This window comes from Mauremys mutica, chromosome 18 (genome assembly GCF_020497125.1).
Source record: "Mauremys mutica isolate MM-2020 ecotype Southern chromosome 18, ASM2049712v1, whole genome shotgun sequence".
Classification (NCBI taxonomy): domain Eukaryota; kingdom Metazoa; phylum Chordata; order Testudines; family Geoemydidae; genus Mauremys; species Mauremys mutica.
The window spans coordinates 2,926,587-2,948,497 of record NC_059089.1 but is presented as its reverse complement, the minus strand read 5'-3'; the positions used below and the strand labels follow the sequence as shown (position 1 = coordinate 2,948,497).

Sequence of the window (21,911 nt, the reverse complement as noted above, 5' to 3'; positions counted from 1 at the left end):
TAATCAGAACCTCCCCCTCCCTCCCCGCACCTCCCGATCAGCTGTTCACACTATGCAAGACATTGGGGGGGTGGTTAATGGAGTGAGGGCACTGCAGGCTCAGGAAAGGAGGTGGGAGGGGGTGGAGTGGAGGCAGGGCCTGTAGCTGAGTATGTGAGCACACCCAGCACGTTGGAAAGTTGGTGCCTGTAGCTCCAACCCCGGAGTTGGTGCCTATACAAGGAGCCGCATATTAAATTCTAAAGAGCCACATGTTGGCCACCCCTGATCTAGACCATCCCTGAGAGGTGGTTTGTCCAGCCTGCTCTTAAAAATCCCCAATGATGGAGATTCCACAACCTCCCTAGCAATTTATTCCAGTGCTTAACCACTCTGCCAGTTAGGGAGTTTTTCCTAATGTCCAACCTAAACCTTCCTTGCTGCAATTTAAGCCCATTGCTTTTTGTCCTGTCCTCAGAGGTTAAGAAGAACAATGTTTCTCCCTCCTCCTTGAAACAAAATTTTATGTACTTGAAAGCTGATCATATCTTCTCCGGACTAAACAAACACAGTTTTTTCAGTCTTCCCTCATAGGTCATGTTCTCTAGACCTTTAATCATTTTTGTTGCTCTTCTCTGGACTTTCTCAAATTTGTTCACATCTTTCCTGAAATGTGGCACCCAGAACTGGACACAATACTCCAATTATCACTTCAAAAGGTTTTTTTTCCTCCTGCTAACGATAGCTCATCTCAATTGATTAGACTCTGCCTGTCGGTATGCATACTTCCACCTTTTCATGTTCTCTGTATGTATAAATTTCCCCTGTCTGTGTGTTCCATTCTATGCGTCCGAAGAAGTGAGCTGCAGCTCACGAAAGCTCATGCTAAAATAAATTTGTTAGTCTTTAAGGTGCCACAAGTACTCCTGTTCTTTTTGCGGATACAGACTAACACGGCTGCTACTCTGAAATACTCCAGTTGAGACACCTAATCAGTGTGGAGTAGAGCGGAAGAATTACTTCTCCTGTCTTGCTTACAATACTGCTGCTAATACATCTCAGAATTATACTTGCTTTTTTTTCAACAGTGTAGCACTGTTGACTCATATTTAGCTTGTGATCCACTGTGACTATCCCAGATCCGTTTCTGCAGTGCTCCTTCCTGGGCCAGTCATTTCCTGTCTTGTATGTGTGCAACTGATTGTTCCTTCCTAAGTGGAGTACTTTATATTTGTCCTTATTGAATTTCATCCTGTTTACTTCACACCATTTCTCCAGTTTGTCCAGATAATTTTGAATTTTAATTCAATCCTTCCAAAGCACTTGCAACCCTTCCCAGCTTGGTATCCGTCCACAAACTTTATAAGTGTAACAGAGCTACTGGGAGGGTTTCACCACGTGTCAGAGGGTTACAGCCTGGTGGGAGGGCGCTAGGCCTGTACTGGGATAAGGTCACTCTGTGCTTCACAGTGTGGCAGAACCTAGAATGTCTATTAGCAGGGAACAATGCTGGGGGGAATCGACATGTGGAAAGGACAGAAACCCTGTCTGAATTCTCTCACATTGCCCCTCTCATCCTGGCAGGCTACAGAATAACGTCCACGTTTCGCCCCAGATCATCTCCTCCTCCCAGCAGGAAGGAAATGGCTGCAATGGAGCTGGCTCAGGTAAGGGATTCTCAGGGAGCTGGTGGTGGGTTCTGCTTGGAGGGAGAGAAGCAGTAAATGCATAGGAGGGTGGGAGCTGCTAGAGGTAGTGGGAGGCAGGAACTATCTAGGGTGTGGAATGGAAGGGGAGAGGATGTGACAAACCTGCTGGCACTAGTGTACTCTAGGGTGTGATGGGTTGTCACCCAGGGGTGCAGTCTGGGGGGCTTCTGGGAACCGCTGTGCCCTCTAACCCTGAGGCTGGGCTGGCCCTTCTCTCACTGCTTTACTGGAGATTCAGCCAGCCTCTCCAGGGCCTGTTATCACCCAACACGACAGCAGGTGGCGCCATGCACCCAACTAAGCTACCTGAGTGTTTTACCTTAGCCACTCACGGAGAGTATAGAGACAACAGCCAATTTCCCAGCGATAAGTGTTAGCAAACAAAATCAAAAGCAGATTACTTAGCAAATAACCAAAAACTCAAACTAAGACCTAACATACTATCTGGATAGAATTTGAATTAGCAATTTCTCACCCTGACTGATGATAGAAGCAGTCACCAAGTTTCCATACACAAGCTAGAAATCCCATGTTCAGATATGGCCCTGTGGGAGCTTTGGGGGCTGGCGCTGGGGAAAGTGCAGGACTGTCTGAAGTTGGCTGCTTGGGATGTGGGTGAGGCCCCGGGGAGCTGGGGTTTGGGCTGCACCCCTGTCCCTGCAGCCTGGGGCCCTGCGTTTCCTCTGGAAAAGCTGCTCCCTGTTTCACCATCTCCTCTCAGTCCTGAGTCCCAGGGACCCTGCACAGGCCTCTGCAGGGCAGGACAGGCCCTGAAATCTGGCAGCTGGAAGGTTTGCAGCAGTTTCTAACCCTCCTCCCCTGCTTCTTCCAGGAGGCACCACAAAAGCATCTGGCCCCTCCGGGAAAAGAGAGAGAAGCAGCCAAAGCCGAGGAGGAGCGGCAGAGCGAGGAGCTGCTAGTAGGTGGCCAGAGCCCCCCGCCACTTCGGTTTTCCTGGCATAAGAATGACCTGGTGAATGCAGGGCCCACCCTGCCAGCCTCAGCCAGGGACCCATCCCCGCTGGAGCCCAGGGAGCCTGCAGGGTCAGACACGGGGTAACGTGATGCCCTTAGGACGCAGGAGGCTGCTGGGCAGGAGAGGGTCAGTCTGTGTTAGCCCGTAGCCCCTGCCCACGGGCTGTCTGGATGTCACAGTGACCAGGGATCCTTTCTAGCTCCTGGGGGGATGGGGAGGAAGGAGATGAAATGTGGGCTGCAGAGATGGAGGATTTGGCTCAGTGCAAGTTGATGAGGTTTTGGGGAGAAGTGTCCCTCCTGTAGGTGATGTACAGCTCACCCCGGTCCTGATCCCTCCTCCCTTCCCGGGATAAATGAACTTCCCATCCCCCACCACCAGAGATCTTGTGTTCTGGTAAATAACTCTGACACCCGCCCCCAGGTGCATTCATGATTTTCCCCTGTTATGGAGCAGATGAACTTCAATGTTGATAAATGCAAAATAGTTCACATTGGAAAAGATAATATCAAATGCACATAAACTGATGAGGTCTAAATTAGCTGTTACCGCTCAAGAAAGAGATTTTGGAGTCAAAAAAGCAAACAGAGTGTGGGGAATCATTAGGAAAGGGATAGACAATAAAACAGAAAATATCCTATTGCCTCTATATAAATCCATGGTATGTCCACATCTTGAATACTGTGTGCAGATCTGGTCGCCCCATCTCAAAAAAGATATATTGGAATTGGAAAAGGTTCAGGGAAAGTCAGCAAAAATGATGAAGGATATGGAACAGCTTCCGTATGAGGCGAGATTAATAAGACTGAGGCTATGGCTACACTCCGCAGCTTTTAGCCACACGACTGTGCCGCTACAGCCGTTCTGCTGCCAGGCGCGCAGTGTAGCTGCTCTTCGTTGGCAGGAGAGAAGTGCCAGTGTAGACAAAGCCTGAGACTGTTCATCTTGGAGAAGAGACGACTAAGGGGGGATATGGTGGAGGTCTATAAAATCATGACTTGTGTGGCGAAAGTAAATAAGGAAGTGTTATTTCCTCCTCATAACACAAGAACTAGGGGTCATCCAGTGAAATGAATAGGCAGCAGGTTTAAAACAAATAAAAGGAAGTATTTCTTCACCCAACACACAGTCAACCTGGGGAACCCCTTGCCAGGGGATGTTGTGAATGCCAAGACACTAACAGGGTTCTAAAAAGAACTAGAGAAGTGCATGGAGGACAGGTCCCTTAGGGCTATTAGCCAGGATGAGCAGGATGGTGTCCCTAGCCTCTGTTTGCCAGAAGCTGGGAATGGGCGACAGGGGATGGATCACTTGATGATTCTCTGTTCTGTTCATTCCCTCTGGGGCACCTGGCATTGGCTACTGTCAGAAGACAGGACACTGGGCTAGATGAGCCTTTGGTCTGATCCAGTCCTGGCCATTCTTATGTTCTATGTTCCCCTGTAACTGAGCCGCCCTCTCCCTGTTGCAGAAACAGACAGCAGCCGAGAGGCAGAAGATCGTCTGGGAGTGGCAGGAGCTGCGAGGGTTTCTGGAGGAGCAGGAGCAGCGGCTGCTGGCCCGGCTGGAGGAGCTAGAGAGAGCCATTGTCCAGAGAAGGGATGAGGGCGTCTGCAGCCTGTCCTGGCAGATTTCCCTGCTCAGCGAGAGAGGAGGAGAGAAGGGGCAGCAGCCGCTGAGCCAACCCCTGCAGGTCAGGCTGTCGTTGCAATGATCATACGCAGCGTTTCTCTAGGCGCTTCTGAGCCCTAGACCCCAAAGCCCTTTACAGAGTGGGGTCAGGGGCATTATCCCTATGGGTACAAATGGGGAAAGTGAAGCAGAGGGAGGGGCAGAGCCCTGCCCAAGGTCACCCAGTGAGTCTGGCAGCGGCCGCCAGGGATGGGCCCTGGGAGTCCTGGATGCTGCAGCCCCAAGACCTTCTCTCCTGGAAAATGTCTCTCTGCATTTGCACTTGGAGGGTGAAATCCCCTCCCCCACCATGCTGAGGTCCCGAGCCAGGCCCAAGGCCCCTCTCACTGCAGCTTAATGGGTTTAGTGGGGCCAGGGGCCTTCCGGGTCTCTCAGCCCTGGGGGGAATTTGATTCTCAATGCAGAGAAATATCTTCTGCCTGTAAAGTGCCCGGGGAGAAGATTTCCACAGTGGGACCTGCCCGCAGGGTTTGCTGGGGCTGGTAGGGTTGCAAGCAGCTCTGGGAATGTAAACCTGAAATTCCCCTACTGCCTGAGGCCTCAATGGTGACCCCTGCAGAGCAAGGAGGCCTCCCCGCCCAGGGACACTCCCCCTGACGGCCTCCTCTTTCTCTCCTCTTTAGGGTGCTGGGAGCACTGGGGCAGGTAAGTCCTGGGCTCCATTTCGCTCCCCCTCATGGGCCGCTAGGTTTGATAACTGCACTGAATAGGAAGCTGCCCCCTTCCCTGGGAGCATGTGATTCTGTCTCCCCTAGTGGCTGACTCGGGTAGGAGACAAGTCGGTTACTGTCTGGTCGCCTCATGAGGTCACAGCAGGGCTGGCTAGAACCCAGGGCCGATGGGACAGACCAGGCCTGTCTCCTGGACTGACGTGGCCACGTCACGTACTCAGAGGGCGCAGAATCTCAGCTTTCGCATTTGTTAAAGTGAGTTGCCGGCCCTCAGCACCTCCCCAGTGTAAACGGAGACAGTGTTGCCTTGCTGGGGCAGCCTGAAGCCGCAGCTCTGAGAGCGTGAACTCTCCTGTCCCCTGTTAATGTCATCGGGGTGTCAACTGAAATGGCAGCACTTTGAAGTGAACATTAAACATTCCCTGGCTGATCACTCGAGCAGGTGGAACGGGGAGTGAAGCCTTTGTGGGATGGGAATAGGGGGTTGCTGTAGAGAGGGAAGAACAGAGGAGAGACACAAGGACAAGGAAGCGAGCGAGAAATGGAGAAAGGAGGGTGGGAAAGGCAGGGAAACACAGGGAAGAACCAGCAGGGGTCCTACAGGGTGTCCAGGAAGGGGCTGTTTTCCTCCTGAGTGACACTGAACGTGACAGACAAAGACTTGGCAAAATACTAAGAACTAACATTTTATTTCCCATACGAAGGGCAGATTCCCCCCTTGTTCTTCGTACGTGGGTGTCCCATGGAGAGCAGTGGGTGTTCTGCTGTGAATGGAGCAGGGCACAGAGTCCTAACCCGATGCCCTGGCCACTGACCGTAACGGACGGTGCAAATGTGGCCCTCTCTGCCAAATGAGCTGGACGCCCCAGGGTTACTGCTTCAGCTGAAGGTTTGGGGGGTTTTGGTATTAAAAGGCCCACGTTCATATCCCTGCTGGAGCCCTGGGCTCTGTCTGTGGCCACTGTCAGCATGTAGGACCTCTGCCCACTCTCTGGTCTGTGTCTCCTCCCTTCCACATGATCCCCGTGCTGAGTGCCACCTTGTTCCTGCAGTAAAACCAGCGTAGGGGGTGGCTCTGCCCCCCACAGAACCAGAGCGTCCCTGAGAAAGCCCCTGAAACAATGTCTCCGTTCCTTGCTCTAGTGTCTCCCCACTTCCCGCCTCTCTGGGGAGCACAGGGCTGAGGTGACTCACCCTGACATTGACTATCTCAGGCTACAAAGCTCAGATCCAGGTTTTGTGAAGTTTGGGGGTTGCTGGGCTCGGGGTTGCTGGGCTCAGGGTCTGGGGCTCAGGCCTGTTTCTCACCGCCTCCTTTCCCCAGCAGGGAGGACGGGACGTTTGGGAAGCCAGAGCCGTCGTTTGCGGAGCTGGAGAAGAGACTCAGCGATTTCTCTCTGCAAAGTGCCGTGCTGCAGGAGGTGCTGCTGGGATTCAAAGGTCAGTTGGAGTCTGGGGGTGGCGTCTCCTCTGGTTAGAGCGACCCTGACCCTGGGAAGGAGTCGGGACTCTAGTGATGTCACTGATCCTGGGCTCCATCTCACAGCCCAGCTCAGCGAGTCACCCTTTCCCCATGGAGCAGCCCTGTGGGGCTGGCTCTGTCTGCAGGCGGGCTGCGTTATTGGCCTCTGATCTCTGTCACCATCATCGTGGTTAACAGCAGTTCCATTAATAAGCAATGGGGGTTTCTTCCATGAATGTGAGGGCCTGAATTCTCACCTCTCCCATCTTCTCCTTCCCCTAGAGACGCTGCAACGGGAGCTGGGGAGCGACACAGGTACGTGTCTGTCCTCTGACGGGCCTGGTGAGATTTCAGCCCAATAACCATGTTAACGACAGGGGATTGCAGCCTCCAGCAGCTGGAAGCTGGTGTAGCAATGGGAAGCGATGTTACTTTGTTCTTGCACCACTGTATTTTCAACTGACTTGTCTCTTAAATATTTTAGCTCAGGGATCAGCAACCTTTGGCACGCGGCTCACCAGGGTAAGCACCCTGGCAGGCCGGGCCGGTTTGTTTACCTGCGATGTTGGCAGGTTTGGCCGATCGCAGCTCCCACTAGCCACAGCTTGTCACTCCAGGCCAATGGAGGCGGTGGGAAGTGGCAGGCAGGCACATCCTTCAGCCTGCGCCTGCTTTCCTGCATCCCCCATTGGCCTGCGACGGCAGATCGCGGGCCAGTGGGAGCTGCAATCGGCCGTACCCGTGGACGTGGCAGGTAAAGAAACTGGCCCGCCCCACCAGGGTATGTGGATTGGAGTTTCCCCAAGGTCCTTTAAGTGTTTCTTGATTGGGCACTTGATTTGCAAATTCCTTTGCAGGGTGTAATGCATTTGGCTGTCAATCAGCGTTTCACCTAGGTAAAGTCTCTCTCCTCTCTGGTGATTTACAGAGCCACAGAGGCTCATAATGCAACTAGTCAGATGTTAACACCAGGCAGCAACTCAGTAAAGTCATTCAATAAAGTCTAAACATGTTCTTATAATCCTAATACCTGTTTTAACAATACTAACACAGGTGAGTCATGACTGATTCCACTGTGTGTTTGTCCATGTTCAAATGAAGACATGGGGGCTTTTGCAACAGCTAACACCTCATCTGCCAGTGTCACAGGCAGGCTGGGCAGGGATGGTGTCTCTAGCCTCTGTTTGCCAGAAGCTGGCAATGGGTGACGGGGTGGATCACTTGATGGTTTACCTGTTCTGTTCATTCCCTCTGGGGCACCTGGCAATTGGCCGCTGAGCTAGACGGACCATTGCTCTGACGCAGTGGGCCGCTCTTATGTTCACAGTCTGTATGAGGAGTATCTACTCATTGGGACTCACTGGGGAGCCACAGAAAGGAACAAGATGTGCTGCGGCAAGAAGGCCCAGTCTCAGCATCCCCGGGGTCACGCATCCCAAAGGCTAAAACTAGGCCCAGCCCATGAAAGGGGGCACTGCCAGGAGAGACTGGATAAAGGCTGGAGCATCAAACTGTTACCTGAAATATCGGGTCCGTCTAGCTGAGAGCCAATAACAGCCTGACAGGGATAAGGAAAGATTGCTTTATTCTGCAGAAGAAAGGAGAGCTCTGTAAATAGATAACAGAAGACTCTGCCTGACACAAGTTTTACAGATCCTTTATAACACGTTCAGACAAAGACCCCCCGAGCTTAGTGTAGACCAGGGCTAAAAAGGCTTCTAAATTTAACAACCGGTTCATAGCGAATCGGCTGGAGCTCACCACTGGTGGGAGCTGCTAGAGGTGGTGGGAAGGCAGGAAGTTATCTTGGGTGGAGAAAGGGAGGGGACAGGATGTGACAAACCTGCTGAGACTTTTTTCAGAGTAGCAGCCGTGTTAGTCTGTATCCGCAAAAAAAAAAAAACAGGAGTACTTGTGGCACCTTAAAGACTAACAAATTTATTGTAGCATGAGCTTTTCGTGAGCTAAAGCTCACTTCTTCGGATGCATAGAATGGAACACACAGACAGGAGATATTTATACATACAGAGAACATGAAAAGGTGGAAGTATGCATACCAACAGGCAGAGTCTAATCAATTGAGATGAGCTATCGTTAGCAGGAGGAAAAAAAACTTTTTGAAGTGATAATTAAGATGGCCCATAGAAGCGTGTGAGGAGAACTTAACATAGGGAAATAGATTCAATTGGTGTAATGACCCAACCATTCCCAGTCTTTATTTAGACCACAGTTAATGGTATCTAGTTTGCATATTAATTCAAGTTCAGCAGTCTCTCTTTGGAGTCTGTTTTTGAAGTTTTTTTGTTGCAAAATTGCCACCTTCAAGTCTGTCACTGAGTGGTTAGGAAGGTTGAAGTGTTCTCCCACTGGTTTTTGAATGTTATGATTCCTGATGTCAGATTTGTGTCCATTTATTCTTTTGGCGTAGAGACTGTCCGGTTTGGCCAATGTACATGGCAGAGGGGCATTGCTGGCACAATGATGGCATATATCACGTTGGTAGACGTGCAGGTGTACGAGCCCCTGATGGTGTGTCTGATGTGATTAGGATCCTGTGGATGGTGTCACTTGAATGGATATGTGGACAGAAGCTGGCATCGGGCTTTATTGCAAGGATAGGTTCCTGGGTTAGTGTTTATGTTGTATGGTGTGCGGTTGCTGGTGAGTATTTTGCTTCAGGTTGGGAGGCTGTCTATAAGCAAGGACTGGCCTTAATCTTGGGAGACAGGCCAGTCCTTGCTTATAGACAGCCTCCCAACCTGAAGCAAATACTCACCAGCAACCGCACACCATACAACATAAACACTAACCCAGGAACCTATCCTTGCAATAAAGCCCGATGCCAGCTCTGTCCACATATCCATTCAAGTGATACCATCACAGGACCTAATCACATCAGACACACCATCAGGGGCTCGTACACCTGCACATCTACCAACGTGATATATGCCATCATGTGCCAGCAATGCCCCCTCTGCCATGTACATTGGCCAAACCGGACAGGTCTCTACGCAAAAGAATAAATGGACACAAATCTGACATCTACAATAAATTTGTTAGTCTTTAAGGTGCCACTAAAGTACTCCTGTTTTTTTTCTGCTGAGACTTGTGTACTAGAGGGTGTGATGGGTTGTCACCCCGGGGTGCAGTCTGGGGAGCTTCTGGGAACCGCTGTGCCCTCTAACCCTCAAGCTGGGCTGCCCCTTCTCACGCTGCTTTGCTGGAGATTCAGCCAGCCTCTCCAGGGCCTGTTATCACCCAACACGAGAGCAGGTGGCGCCATACACCCAACTAAGCTACCTGAGCGCTTTACCTAAGCCACTCAAGGAGAGAGAGAAGACAACAGCCAATTTCCCTGCGATAAGTGTTAGCAAACAGATCAAAGCAGATGACTTAGCAAATGACCAAAAGCTCAAACTAAGCCTAACATACTATCTGGATAGAATTTGAATTAGCAATTTCTCACCCTGACTGATGATAGAAGCAGTCCCCCAAGTTTCCATACACAAGCTAGAAATCTCTTTACCCTGGGACCAGCACTTCCCCCAGTTCAATCTTTGTTCCTCAGGTGCTTCCAGGAGTTCTCTTGTGTGGGGAATGAGGCCAAGAGATGATGTCACACCCACCTTATGTAGCTTTTCCATATGTCGGGAACCCTTTGTTCCAAACTCAGTTCCCAGTCCAGTTTGTGGAAAAATACAGGTACCAAAATAAAGTTCATTGTCATGTGGTCTGGTCACATGTCTTTGTTGCTGAACCATCAGCACTGTCTGGCTTCTTCATTGTACCTGAAAGGCTCGTTGTGGGTGTTACCCAGAGTAAGCACATTTGAAAGACAGATACAGAGTCAATATCCATAACTTCAGATACAAAACATGATCCATGCACACAGGTATCATATTCAGCAAATCATAACTTTTCCAGTGACACCGCACATGACTCATCTTGTACAAAATGCCTCATGTCCTAATCATATTATAATCCTGCCACTATGCTGAATATGGGCTGTAGTGTCAGATAGCTCCTAATGTCAAGGCACAAGTGTAGGGAATGGAACTTTCCCTCTTTGTGGAACAGGAAATAACCCTCCAGCCAGGGCTGCGAAAACTTCCCAGACTCCCAGTGCTGAAACCTGAACCTACTGACATTTCATTAGTTACCCCCCATCCTCAGTCTTTGTGGCAAATGCAAACGTTATCAGTGATGATTTTATATTCTCTTCCAGGTCATTGATAAGAATGTTAAATAGCACAGGGCCAAGATCCAATCCTTGCGGGAACCCGCTAGAAAGAAATCTACTCGACCGTGGTTCCCTATTTAAAATCCCAGTTTTTTAATCTATTTAATGTATGCCCTGTGTATTTTGTACATTCTAGTCAAAATATTGTGCTGAACCAACTCATATGCCTACGTATATTACATCAGTACTATTAGCTGCAACCAAACTTTTGATCTCATCCAGTAAGGATATCCAGTTAGTCTGATAGGATCTATAGGATCTATTGTGTCTACACCTTTTTAATGGGTACTAATTATATTACCCTCCTTTCTTTATTAATGAAATCCAGTATCGGCTGCTCCATTCTTTTGCCCAGTATCGATGTCAGACTGACACACTTGTAATTAGCTGCATCATCTCTTTTATACTTTTTAAATATTGGCACAGCATTAGCTTTTATTCCAGTCTTGTGGAATTTCCCAAGTGTTCCAAGTCCTAATTAAAATCAACATTAACAGTCCACCACGCTCCTCCAGCAGATCTTTCAGAACTCTAGTTATCTGGACCCACTGATTTAAACACATCTAACTTGAACAGCTGCTGTTTAATGTCCTCATGAGTTACTTTTGGAATGGAAAGACTGTCAGCGTCAACACCTTATGATATGAGTTACATCATCTGTTTTTCTCCAAATCCAGGAGAGAAATATTTATTGAACACTTTTACCTTTTCTGCATGATTGTTGTTAATTCTGCCATTTTCTAGTAATGTACCACTACCATTGTTAGGATTAATTTTGTACTTTTAAAAACTTCCTTCTTATTTTCATTGGTTGATCATTGATTTCTGATAGCTTCCCTTGCCAACTTTCTACAATTCTGACCTTCTAACTTAGATTCTTTACTATTGAGTTCCCCTTTCTTCCATATATTTTATTTGGAGAGTGTTGGGATTCCTACCAGGGAGCCAGCAGCAGGGTCCAGAGACAGCCCCATCTCCTATATTAAGCTCTGGTTAGTAGCTATGTGATAAATGTGACGACCCTAGCCTCCGTCTGTCAGCTGGGAGACTCAAAGTTTCTCTCTTTCCCCGCCCTCTGATGCCTCCTGGCTGCTCTAAGCAAGGTGGGGTGGGACTCCTGTTAACATGTGCCTCGCGGAGCTTCCATTTACCTGGTGCTGCTGTTCTGTGAATAGTGGGGTTGTGAGTGGGACAGCAGGTCCTGAGTGTTGGACTCTTGCTCTTTCAGGGGCCGGTGACCTTCGAGGAGGTGGCTGTGTATTTCACCAGGGAGGAAATGGCTCTGCTGGATCCTGTTCAGAAGAGCCCTCTACAGGATGTGATGCAGGAGAACTATGAGACGGTGACCTCGCTGGGTAAGGAGTCCTGTGCCATGGGTTATTAGAAGCTGTGGGGTCTCTAAAGAAGCTGAGCAGTAATAACTTTATTCATCATCCAAGTTTTTGACAAGTTTCTTTGTCCCCCTTTTTTCCCTTATCTCCCATAAGGAGAGGGGAGTGTGGAGGAAAGGCACCCAGGAAGTGGGGTGGGTGGGTCAGTGGGAGGGAGGAGAGGTTTGGGGATCTAGAGCTGTGGGGATTCCAGACCTTTAATCCCTACCCAAACCTCAGGTAAATCCCAGACTTCAGCATAAACCACTCTCACAAAGCCTCAACGTAATATAAGGCCCTGAAACTGTGGCAAGCTTAGGCTACGTTTACTAAATCGTATCAGTAAATCGACCACGGCTGGATCGATCTCAGAGCGTCAATCCTGGCTGTAGTGTCGACCTGCCCTGAATAACCCATTTCTTTATGTTCACCTCCTTGCCCCTCCACGCATGTTCCAAGCTAATAAGCAATTCTCTGATCATGACATCTTACCTCTAGCGAGTATAAAATTGCCCACAAGACGTGAGACTGGGTCATAGATCGTAAGCTCAGGTCGGGGTCAAGAAGAGTGAGAGTTTAGAGAGAGTCTTGTCCCCCCTCTCCCCATCTGCAGCAGCCACAAGCTGTCTTCCCTCCCGGCTCCTTGGATCTCTGAGCCTGTCCCTCCTGAGGCTGCGTGGCCCAGTTCTTGTTTCTGACCTCCTTTTCCGGAAGAATTAGGGGCTGTTGCTCCTGAATGTTAGTGTGTAATTCCCCAGCCTTCTCCTCACACTGGGGGAGTGTAATTCTCCCTCCCATTACCCCTGAGTCACTAGATTTCCTAGTTCCTCAGAATGTGCTTTTGCGATGTCACAGTTCTGGGGTAGCGAAGCCTTTGACCTGCCTCCATGGTCTGCTCAAGGAATGACCCCTCAGATATCAGGCCTGTAGCCAGCCCCTCTCTGTGGGTAGGGACCCACATGCCTCTCCTTTTTGACCAGTGTGTGAGGATTGCAGCTTGTCCTCCACTGTGTTTGCTGGACTAACGTCCAGTTCCTGTGCTTTGCTTTCTCTCCGGGGGCTGTGAGCAGTGTGTCTGAGATAGAGGTGGGACTTTTGGTGATACTTGTATGATGCCAATGCACACCTCAGTTTCCTGCTGTCATTGGTATTGTTGATTATAAAGAGCAGGAGACGTGAGGTGTTTTGTCACGTAGCTGTCATGGGGTGATATGAATGGGTCATTAAGGACTGGCTGGGAGTAACCTACATCAATGGAATACCCGACAGAGACAAGGGAATGATTGTCACTCAGGGCTGCCCAGAGGATTCAGGAGGCCTGGGGTCTTCGGCGGCGTGTCCCCCTTATCCGCTCTGACACCGCAGAGCATTTTCCCCGTGTCCCCCTTACCAGCTCTGATGCCGCAGAGCATTTACCCTGTGTCCCCGTTCCCTGCTCCCCCTCCTGGTTGACTAAGTTTATTTAGGGCTTGGCTACACTTACAAATTTGCAGCGCTGCAGCAGGGTGTGAAAACACACCCTCTGCAGCGCTGCAAATTGCGGCGCTACAAAGCGCCAGTGTAGTCAAAGCCCCAGCGCTGGAGCCGCGTTCCCAGCGCTGTCCGTTATTCCCCACAGGGAAGTGGAGTACGGACAGCGCTGGGAGAGTTTTCTCCCAGCGCTGGCGCTTTGACTACACTTAGCGCTTCAAAGCGCTTCAAAGCGCTGCCGCGGCAGCGCTGCCGCGGCAGCGCTTTGAAATGCAAGTGTAGCCAAAGCCATAGTAACATTGTCAGCTATACCTTTGCTTAACCAATCATTGTACTGAAATTTAATTAACCAATCCTAACACATTGAAACATAATTCTCTAACCAATTGTATCCCACTACCCTAATTAACTTACATCTAGCAAAATTAATTATACAGCAGACAAAACCAGTTAGAGAACCAGACTGTTTAACATTGTAAAAGTGGTGGCCATAAAGATAAAACAATACAGAAATGAGGGTTCTTCTTCGAGTGATTGCTCCTATGCATTCCATGTAGGTGTGCGCGCCGCGCGTGCACGGCTCTTCGGAACATTTTTACCCTAGCAACTCCAGCGGGCCGGCTGGGCGCCCCCTGCAGTGGCGCCGCCATGGCGCTGAATATATACCCCAGCCGGCCCGTCCGCTCCTCAGTTCCTTCTTACCGCCCGTGACGGCCAGTTGGAACAGTGGAGTGCTCCTTTACCTCCACAGCCCTAGCGTTTCTCCATTTCCCTGCGTGTACATAATTGGTTAAGTTAGTTTAGTTGTTAGATTAGTTGAATAAGTTTAGTTAGATATAGTATAGTTAGGGAATTAGGGGGGGTTTAGCCCCTCTTCTTCCACAACCGGTGCGGGCTCATGCCCAAGGCACCGGGGTTTAAGCCCTGTGCGGCTTGCCAGCGGCACATGCCTGTCGGGGACCCGCACGACTCCTGCCTGCGCTGCCTCGGGGAGACCCATCGTCCAGATAAGTGTCCCATCTGCACGGCGTTTAAGCCGAGAACTAGAGAGGAGCGGGACACTCGCCTGAAGCAGCTCCTTATGGAGGCGACACTTCAACCTCCTGCGCCGACCCCAGCGGCACCGAAATCGTCATCGGCGCGCAGCGCACCGGCGGCCCCGAGCCGCTCCGGTACCGAGACTGCTCGAGCTCCGCAGCCGGCACCGGCGTCCCGGCACCGTTCCCTCTCTCCAACGAGAAAACGGAAGACAGTGCAGACGGCCTCTAAGCCGCATGCTACGGGACCGCTTGCCCAGCCACCACCGGCGCCTCCGGTACCGGCTGCGGCGGTGCACAAACCGTGCACGGTACCGTTGACTCCGGCAACCGCAAGAGCCGTTGAATCCGGTACCACCCTGCTCCCCGGTGCCAACCGTGGTTGAGCTGCAGCTCCCGTCCACAAGCCCGAGACATTCTCATCGGCGAGAGAGCTCATCGAGCTCACAGAGGCACCGAGCCTCCGGCCCCCAGCAACCGCCGGTGCGGGCCGTTCAGTCAGCGGGCAAGCCGGCGATGATGCGGCCGCCTCCCCCTGACGGACGAGATAGACGTCGGTCCCGGTCCCGCTCCCGGTCCCGCAGACGGTCACCGCCACGCCGATCCAGATCTCGGCACTGTTCACCATCGCGGTACCGCTCTCCGTCTCGGCACCGGTCGCAGTCCCGGTACCGCTCAACATCGCGGTACCGGTCGCACTCCCGGAGACGCTCCCGGTCCCGGTCACCCGACCGTCGGTACCGAGGGAGGTCCGGATCCCGGTACCGTTCCCGGCACCGCGACTCCCGAAGCCGCTCCCGACGCCGTCAGTCGAGGTCACGGTCGAGCTCCCGGCACCGCAACAGTCGCTGGTCCCGCTCTCCATCCCGGCACTGCAATGACCGGCACCGATCCTCGGCACCGCCCAGGGACCTACTGCCGGCATCCACGGCGCAATCTTTCAGCGCCTCTGCCCCGCCTTTGCCTTCTCGTCAGCCCTCAGTCACCTCTCAGGCGGGCAGCGGGAGAGATCTCCGGGCCGACCCCCAAGGCCAGGACCACGGACCACAGCAGTGGGGTTTTTGGGTCCCTTGGGCCTACCACGAGCCTCAAGGACTCCCCTTTCCGCCGAGGCACGTGGGCGCCGAACATAAGGTGCCCGAAGCCACGGTGAGCAGGCCTCCCCCATCACCACCGGGTGAGGCCCCGTCGCCACCTGGTCCCGCAACAGCATCCAGGGTCCGAGGCGGCTTCACACCCCCTGGAAGAACCAGCTCCAGAAGCGGTGGTCCAAGGTCTGTCCTCATCATCCTCGCCGGATGAGGCGGTGGCGGGGGCTTCTACCGCAGACCCCCCTCCTATTGACTTGCGGGCCCAGCAAGACCTTCTTCGACGGGTGGCGAAGGCTATCGACCTCCCCGTGGCGGAGGTCCCGGAGGATGACGACCCGGTGACCAACGTCATTGGAGCCGAGGCCCCGCTGCGGGTGGCCCTGCCCTTCATCCGCACCATACAGCGGAATGCCACTACCATCTGGCAGTCGCCGGCGTCCGTCCCTCCCACCGCGCGTGGCGTGGAGCGCAAGTACTCGGTCCCGCCCACCGGATACGAGTACCTCTATACCAACCCGACTCCGGACTCCCTCGTGGTACAGTCCGTAAATGACAGGGAGAGGCATCGGCAGCCCGCTCTGGCGCCAAAATCCAAAGACGCACGGCGCATGGACCTGTTGGGCCGGAAGGTCTATTCGGCGGGTGGCCTCCAGCTCCGGATTGCCAACCAGATGGCTCTTCTCGCTCGTTACACCTTTGACATCTTGGTGTCCCTGGCGAAATTTTCGGAGCTGATCCCAACAGCCTCACGTCAAGAGTTCTCGGCCCTCTTGGACGAAGGCAAAAAAGCCTCCCAGTCCTCCATCCAGGCCGCTCTGGACTCGGCGGACTCAGGAGCCAGAACCCTGGCCTCCGGTGTGACCATGCGGCGTATCTCCTGGCTGCAGTCCTCCACCTTGCCGCCTGAGGTGCAGTACACCCTTCAAGACCTCCCGTTTGACACTCAGGGTCTCGTCTCAGAGAAAACGGACTCCAGAATTCAGACCCTCAAAGATGGTCAAATTGCCATTCGCACCTTGGGTATGCACACACCGGCTACCCAGAGGAGGTCATTCCGGCAGCAGCCTACCGGCCCTTTACCCAGGCCAGGTCAAGGCCATATAATAGTCGGCGTGCTAACCTAAACCGCCGTAGACTATCGGGCAACAGACGCAACCAGGCCCAGGCCCCTTTCAAGGGCCCAAACAGGCCTTTTGATGGGACGCCCGAGGACGGCCCATCAGTCTCCTTCCCGGATCCTACCCCGTTATTTTACAACCGCCTTTCCCACTTCCTTCCGGCGTGGTCCCAAATAACATCGGACAACTGGGTCCTTCGTACTATCCAGTATGGGTACCAAGCCTTCAGTTTATTTCGCCCCCTCCTTCCCACCCGCCTTCCCCGTCCCTCTTCAGGGACCCCTCTCATGAGCATTTCCTCCTACAAGAGGTCGAGACTCTGTTGAGCTTGGGGGCCATAGAGGAGGTGCCGCACGACATGCGGGGCAGGGGATTTTATTCCCGATATTTTCTCATCCCCAAGGCGAAAGGAGGTCTCCGACCCATACTAGACCTCCGGGAGCTCAACAGGTACCTGCTCAAGCTCAAGCTTCGCATGGTCACCCTGGGGACCATCATTCCCTCCCTGGATCCGGGAGACTGGTTTGCCGCCCTCGATATGAAGGACGCCTACTTCCATGTCGCGATTTACCCTCCCCATCGACGCTACCTGCGCTTCATGGTCAACAGCGCGCACTACCAGTTTCCGGTGCTACCCTTCGGCCTGTCCACCGCACCAAGGGTCTTTACCAAGTGCATGGCAGTGGTTGCCGCAGCCCTCCGCCATCGTCGCATACACGTCTACCCGTATCTCTACGACTGGCTGGTTTGCGGGACATCCCGACAGCTGGTAATGGACCAGATGACGGAAATACTATCCCTATTTCGGCTCCTGGGCCTTCTCATCAATGCCGAGAAGTCCACTTTAACTCCATCGCAACGGGTGGAGTTCATCGGAGCGGTCCTCGACTCCAGTTTAGCCAGGGCATGCCTCCCTCGATCTCGGCACCAGACAATGGTCTCCATCATTCGGGACCTACACACCTTTCCCACGACGACGGTTCAGTCCTGCCTGCGCCTCCTGGGCCACATGGCGTCCTGCACATTCGTGACCACTTACGCCAGGCTGCGCCTTCGCCCATTTCAATCTTGGCTGGCATCGGTGTACCGCCCGCATTGGTGGTCACCACGAAGCCTACCCTCGATTCGCTCAGCTGGTGGCTGGACCCAGAGGTCGTGTATGCAGGAGTCCCGTTCCGCCCTCCTCGCCCATCCGTCACCCTGACCACGAATGCCTCGGCGTTGGGATGGGGGGCTCACCTGGGCGACCTTCACACACAGGGTCTCTGGTCGCCCCAAGAGCTCTCCCTCCACATCAACGTCCGGGAGCTGCGAGCGATCCGCTTGGCGTGTCTCGCCTTCCGCGCCCGTCTGCAAGGCCGCTGCGTGGCGGTGTTCATGGACAACACAATGGTGATGTTCTATGTGAACAAGCAGGGCGGAGCTCGCTCCTCCCTGCTCTGCAAGGAAGCGATGCTCCTGTGGGACTTCTGCGTGACCCACTCGATTCGCCTGGAAGCGTCCTTTCTTCCAGGAGTGCAGAACACGCTGGCCGACCATCTCAGCAGGTCGTTCCTCTCCCACGAGTGGTCTCTCCGTCCGGATGTGGTGCACACAATTTTCCGGAGGTGGGGGTTTCCCCAGATAGACCTGTTTGCCTCCAAGGAGAACAGGAAGTGCCACCTGTTTTGTTCGTGCCAGGGTCGCTCCCCAGGCTCCCTGTCGGACGCATTCCTTTGCTCCTGGACGGATCACCTCCTCTACGCCTTCCCTCCATTCCCGCTCATACACCGGGTGCTACTCAAGCTTCGGAGGGACAGGGCCCACATAATACTCGTCGCTCCGGCCTGGCTGAGGCAGCACTGGTACACCCTGCTGCTCGAGCTCTCCGTTCGGGATCCCATTCCCCTTCCGCTATGGCCGGACCTCATCACACAGGACTTCGGCAGACTCTGCCACCCGAACCTACAGTCCCTCCATCTTACAGCTTGGTACCTGCGTGGTTGACCCACGCAGAGAGGGACTGTTCGGCGGCAGTACAGCAAGTCCTACTTGAAAGCAGGAAGCCTTCCACTCGCTCCACCTACCTCGCGAAATGGAAGCGTTTCGCGCTCTGGTGCGATGAGCGCGGCCTTAATCCCTTCCTAGTCCCTATCCCTACAATCCTGGGCTACCTCTGGTACCTTAAACAACAAGGACTCGCGGTCTCCTCCTTAAAGGTGCACCTGGCAGCCGTGTCCGCCTTTCGTCCATCCATGGGAGGTCGGTCCATATTCTCCAACCAGATGGTTTCCCGCTTCCTTAAGGGCCTGGACCGCTTGTACCCACCGGTGCGGCGTCCTTCCCCAACCTGGGATTTAAATCTCGTTCTGGCCAAGCTTATGGGGCCCTTCGAGCCACTAGCCACGTGCTCTCTACTCTACCTCTCCTGGAAGACAGCCTTCCTAGTCGCAATTACATCAGCAAGACGAGTTTCTGAGCTCCGGGCACTAACGGTTAGTCCACCATACACCCTCTTCCACGGAGACAAGGTGCAGCTCTCCGACCACACCCGGCCTTCCTCCCTAAGGTGGTGTCGGCCTTTCACCTCAATCAGGAGATCTTCCTTCCGGTCTTCTTCCCGAAGCCGCACGCCTCACCTCGTGAGCAACAGCTTCACACTCTGGACGTCCGCAGGGCCCTCGCTTTTTATATCGAGCGGACGAAGCCCTTCTGGCGTTTGCCACAGCTGTTTGTGGCGGTTGCCGACCGCATGAAAGGCGAGCCGGTCTCCTCGCAGCGGATTTCCTCCTGGGTGACGGCATGTATCCGGACATGTTACGAGCTTGCTCGCGTGCCACCATGCCGCCTCACCGCTCACTCGACAAGAGCGCAAGCCTCGTCTGCCGCCTTCCTGGCCCATGTCCCCATCCAGGACATCTGTAGAGCGGCCACCTGGTCTTCTGTTCACACCTTCGCTTCCCACTACGCGTTGGTGCAGCAATCCAGAGACGATGCAGCCTTCGGCTACGCAGTCTTACACTCTGCCACGTCTCGCTCCGACCCCACCGCCTAGGTAAGGCTTGGGAATCACCTACATGGAATGCATAGGAGCAATCACTCGAAGAAGAAAAGACGGTTACTCACCATAGTAACTGTTGTTCTTCGAGATGTGTTGCTCCTATCCATTCCAGACCCGCCCTCCTTCCCCACTGTCGGAGTAGCTGGCAAGAAGGAACTGAGGAGCGGATGGGCCGGCTGGGGTATATATTCAGCGCCATGGCGGCGCCACTCCAGGGGGCGCCCAGCCAGCCCGCCGGAGTTGCTAGGGTAAAAATGTTCTGAAGAGCCGTGCACGCGCGGCGCGCACATCTACATGGAATGCATAGGAGCAACACATCTCGAAGAACAACAGTTACTACGGTGAGTAACCATCTTTTTCACAACCACAAGCATTGATAAGGGATTTCTTGCCAGACAGGCTGCTGTCAAACTAGGTTTTCTTTAACCATTTTAAGATCTGTTTCTTTATCTGGTGGTGATGGGCACTATCAGGACAGGATCATCTTCCTAACAGCCCAGTAGCACCTTATTTCAGTGTGACTGGTTTGGGATGTGAGGATGTGACCCTTCGCTTCCCAGCTTATGGCTGCCCCTGCTGCTTAGCCAAAGGCCTTAGCCTAAGAACAAGGCCTCAGACGATCCTAGTGAGAGAAGGCCCAGACACAGGCAGACTGTGATTTTGATTCTTTGTTTTTATACCCCTGTGTAGCAGGGTGGTCCCTTGCTCCTGCCCTGAAGGATTAAAAACAGCCTGGGAGGGGGCTGTGGCTGGAGAAAGCAGCCTTTAGGCTGGGCTGATTGGGGGAAGTGGCTGCAGCTGGGGCCATGCCCCAGACAGACTCAGCTGGCCCTATAAAGACAGAGAAGCCAGGGGCAGACAAGAGTCTCCCTCTGCCTGTAGAGGAAGAAGGGCCTGGCTGCAGGGAGCTAGACACAGGGTACCTGAGTGGAGCAGGGCTGGGGAAAGGCAGAGAAGCTGGGGAGCTCCAGCCTGGAAAGCCCCAGGCTGCGGCCTAGCACAAAGCCAACAGGTACTGGGGGATTGCAGAGGCAGGCTAGGGGTAGGCAAAGGCAGCAGGTCCAAACCCCTTTGCCTATGGTGAGTGGCTGACACTGCAGTCTGCCCCAGTGAACGGGGGCTAGATGGAGACTAGGCAGTAACTGAGGCAAAGTGGGGATAGTGGTTTGGGGGTTCCCCAGGGAGGGGAGACCCAGATTGGTGGGGTACTGCCAGTGGGTAGCACCCCAAATAAAGGGGCACCGGGTCCAGGGAGGGGCAGGGGGGCCAGAGGACAGCGGATCACCGGCCTGAAGAAAGCGCTCCAGAGCTGGAATGAGCTAATTCCCAGGAGTCACCAGCAGAAGGCACCGCAGGGGTGAGTCCGCTCATCTACACCCTGTAACCAGCTACGTGATAAAAATACACCTAACAGTGGGTTCTACCCCTTCCCCCATTCTGTGTCTGTCTTGTATATTTAGATTGTAAATTCTTCAGGGCATGGGCCATCTACTATTCTCTGTTTGTGCTTTGCCTAGCACAATGGGGACCCACTGTTAGTTGCTCCTTAGGCACTAAGGTAGTTCATATGATTTATTATAATAACTCTCCTGCCACTTTGAGCCAAGGAAGCTGGCCTTGGGATGTTACTGCTTAAAAATGAGCTGGGGGTTAAAACCATGGAATATTCTTTGTGACAAGTATCCCACAAATTCCACTGACCTCCCTTGTTTTCTTTGCCTGGAGTAGGGTTTCCTATTTCCAAACCTGATGTGATCTCGCAGCTGGAACAAGGGGAAGAACCGTGGGTCCCGGACCTCCAGGGCTCTGAGAAAGAAGTGCTTCCAAGAGCTGCCTGCACAAGTGAAGAATTGGTTAAACCAACTCAAAAACTGTGCGGGAATGCAGGAAACATTTGGGATGCCCTACAAAGACCCTGTGAGCTCTTCAAGGTCAGGATTGTCCCCTGCAGATGTGGAATCATTATGGCAGATGTCACTCATGGCTTCCCTCCTATTCTGACTGACAACTGGCAGCAGGTTGCTCCCTGATCTCGCTTTCCCCTGAGTGTTCTCAT

At 53.0% G+C, this 21,911-nt stretch overlaps 1 long non-coding RNA gene across 1 annotated transcript; it reads left to right on the top strand.

Annotated features, from left to right (window-relative positions):
- Positions 1 to 1,583: 1,583 nt before the first annotated feature.
- On the top strand, positions 1,584 to 21,642 carry LOC123352282. Its single transcript, XR_006574131.1, has 3 exons — positions 1,584 to 1,646; positions 11,958 to 12,084; positions 21,584 to 21,642. It is a non-coding gene; the product is annotated as an uncharacterized LOC123352282 (long non-coding RNA).
- Positions 21,643 to 21,911: the final 269 nt, after the last annotated feature.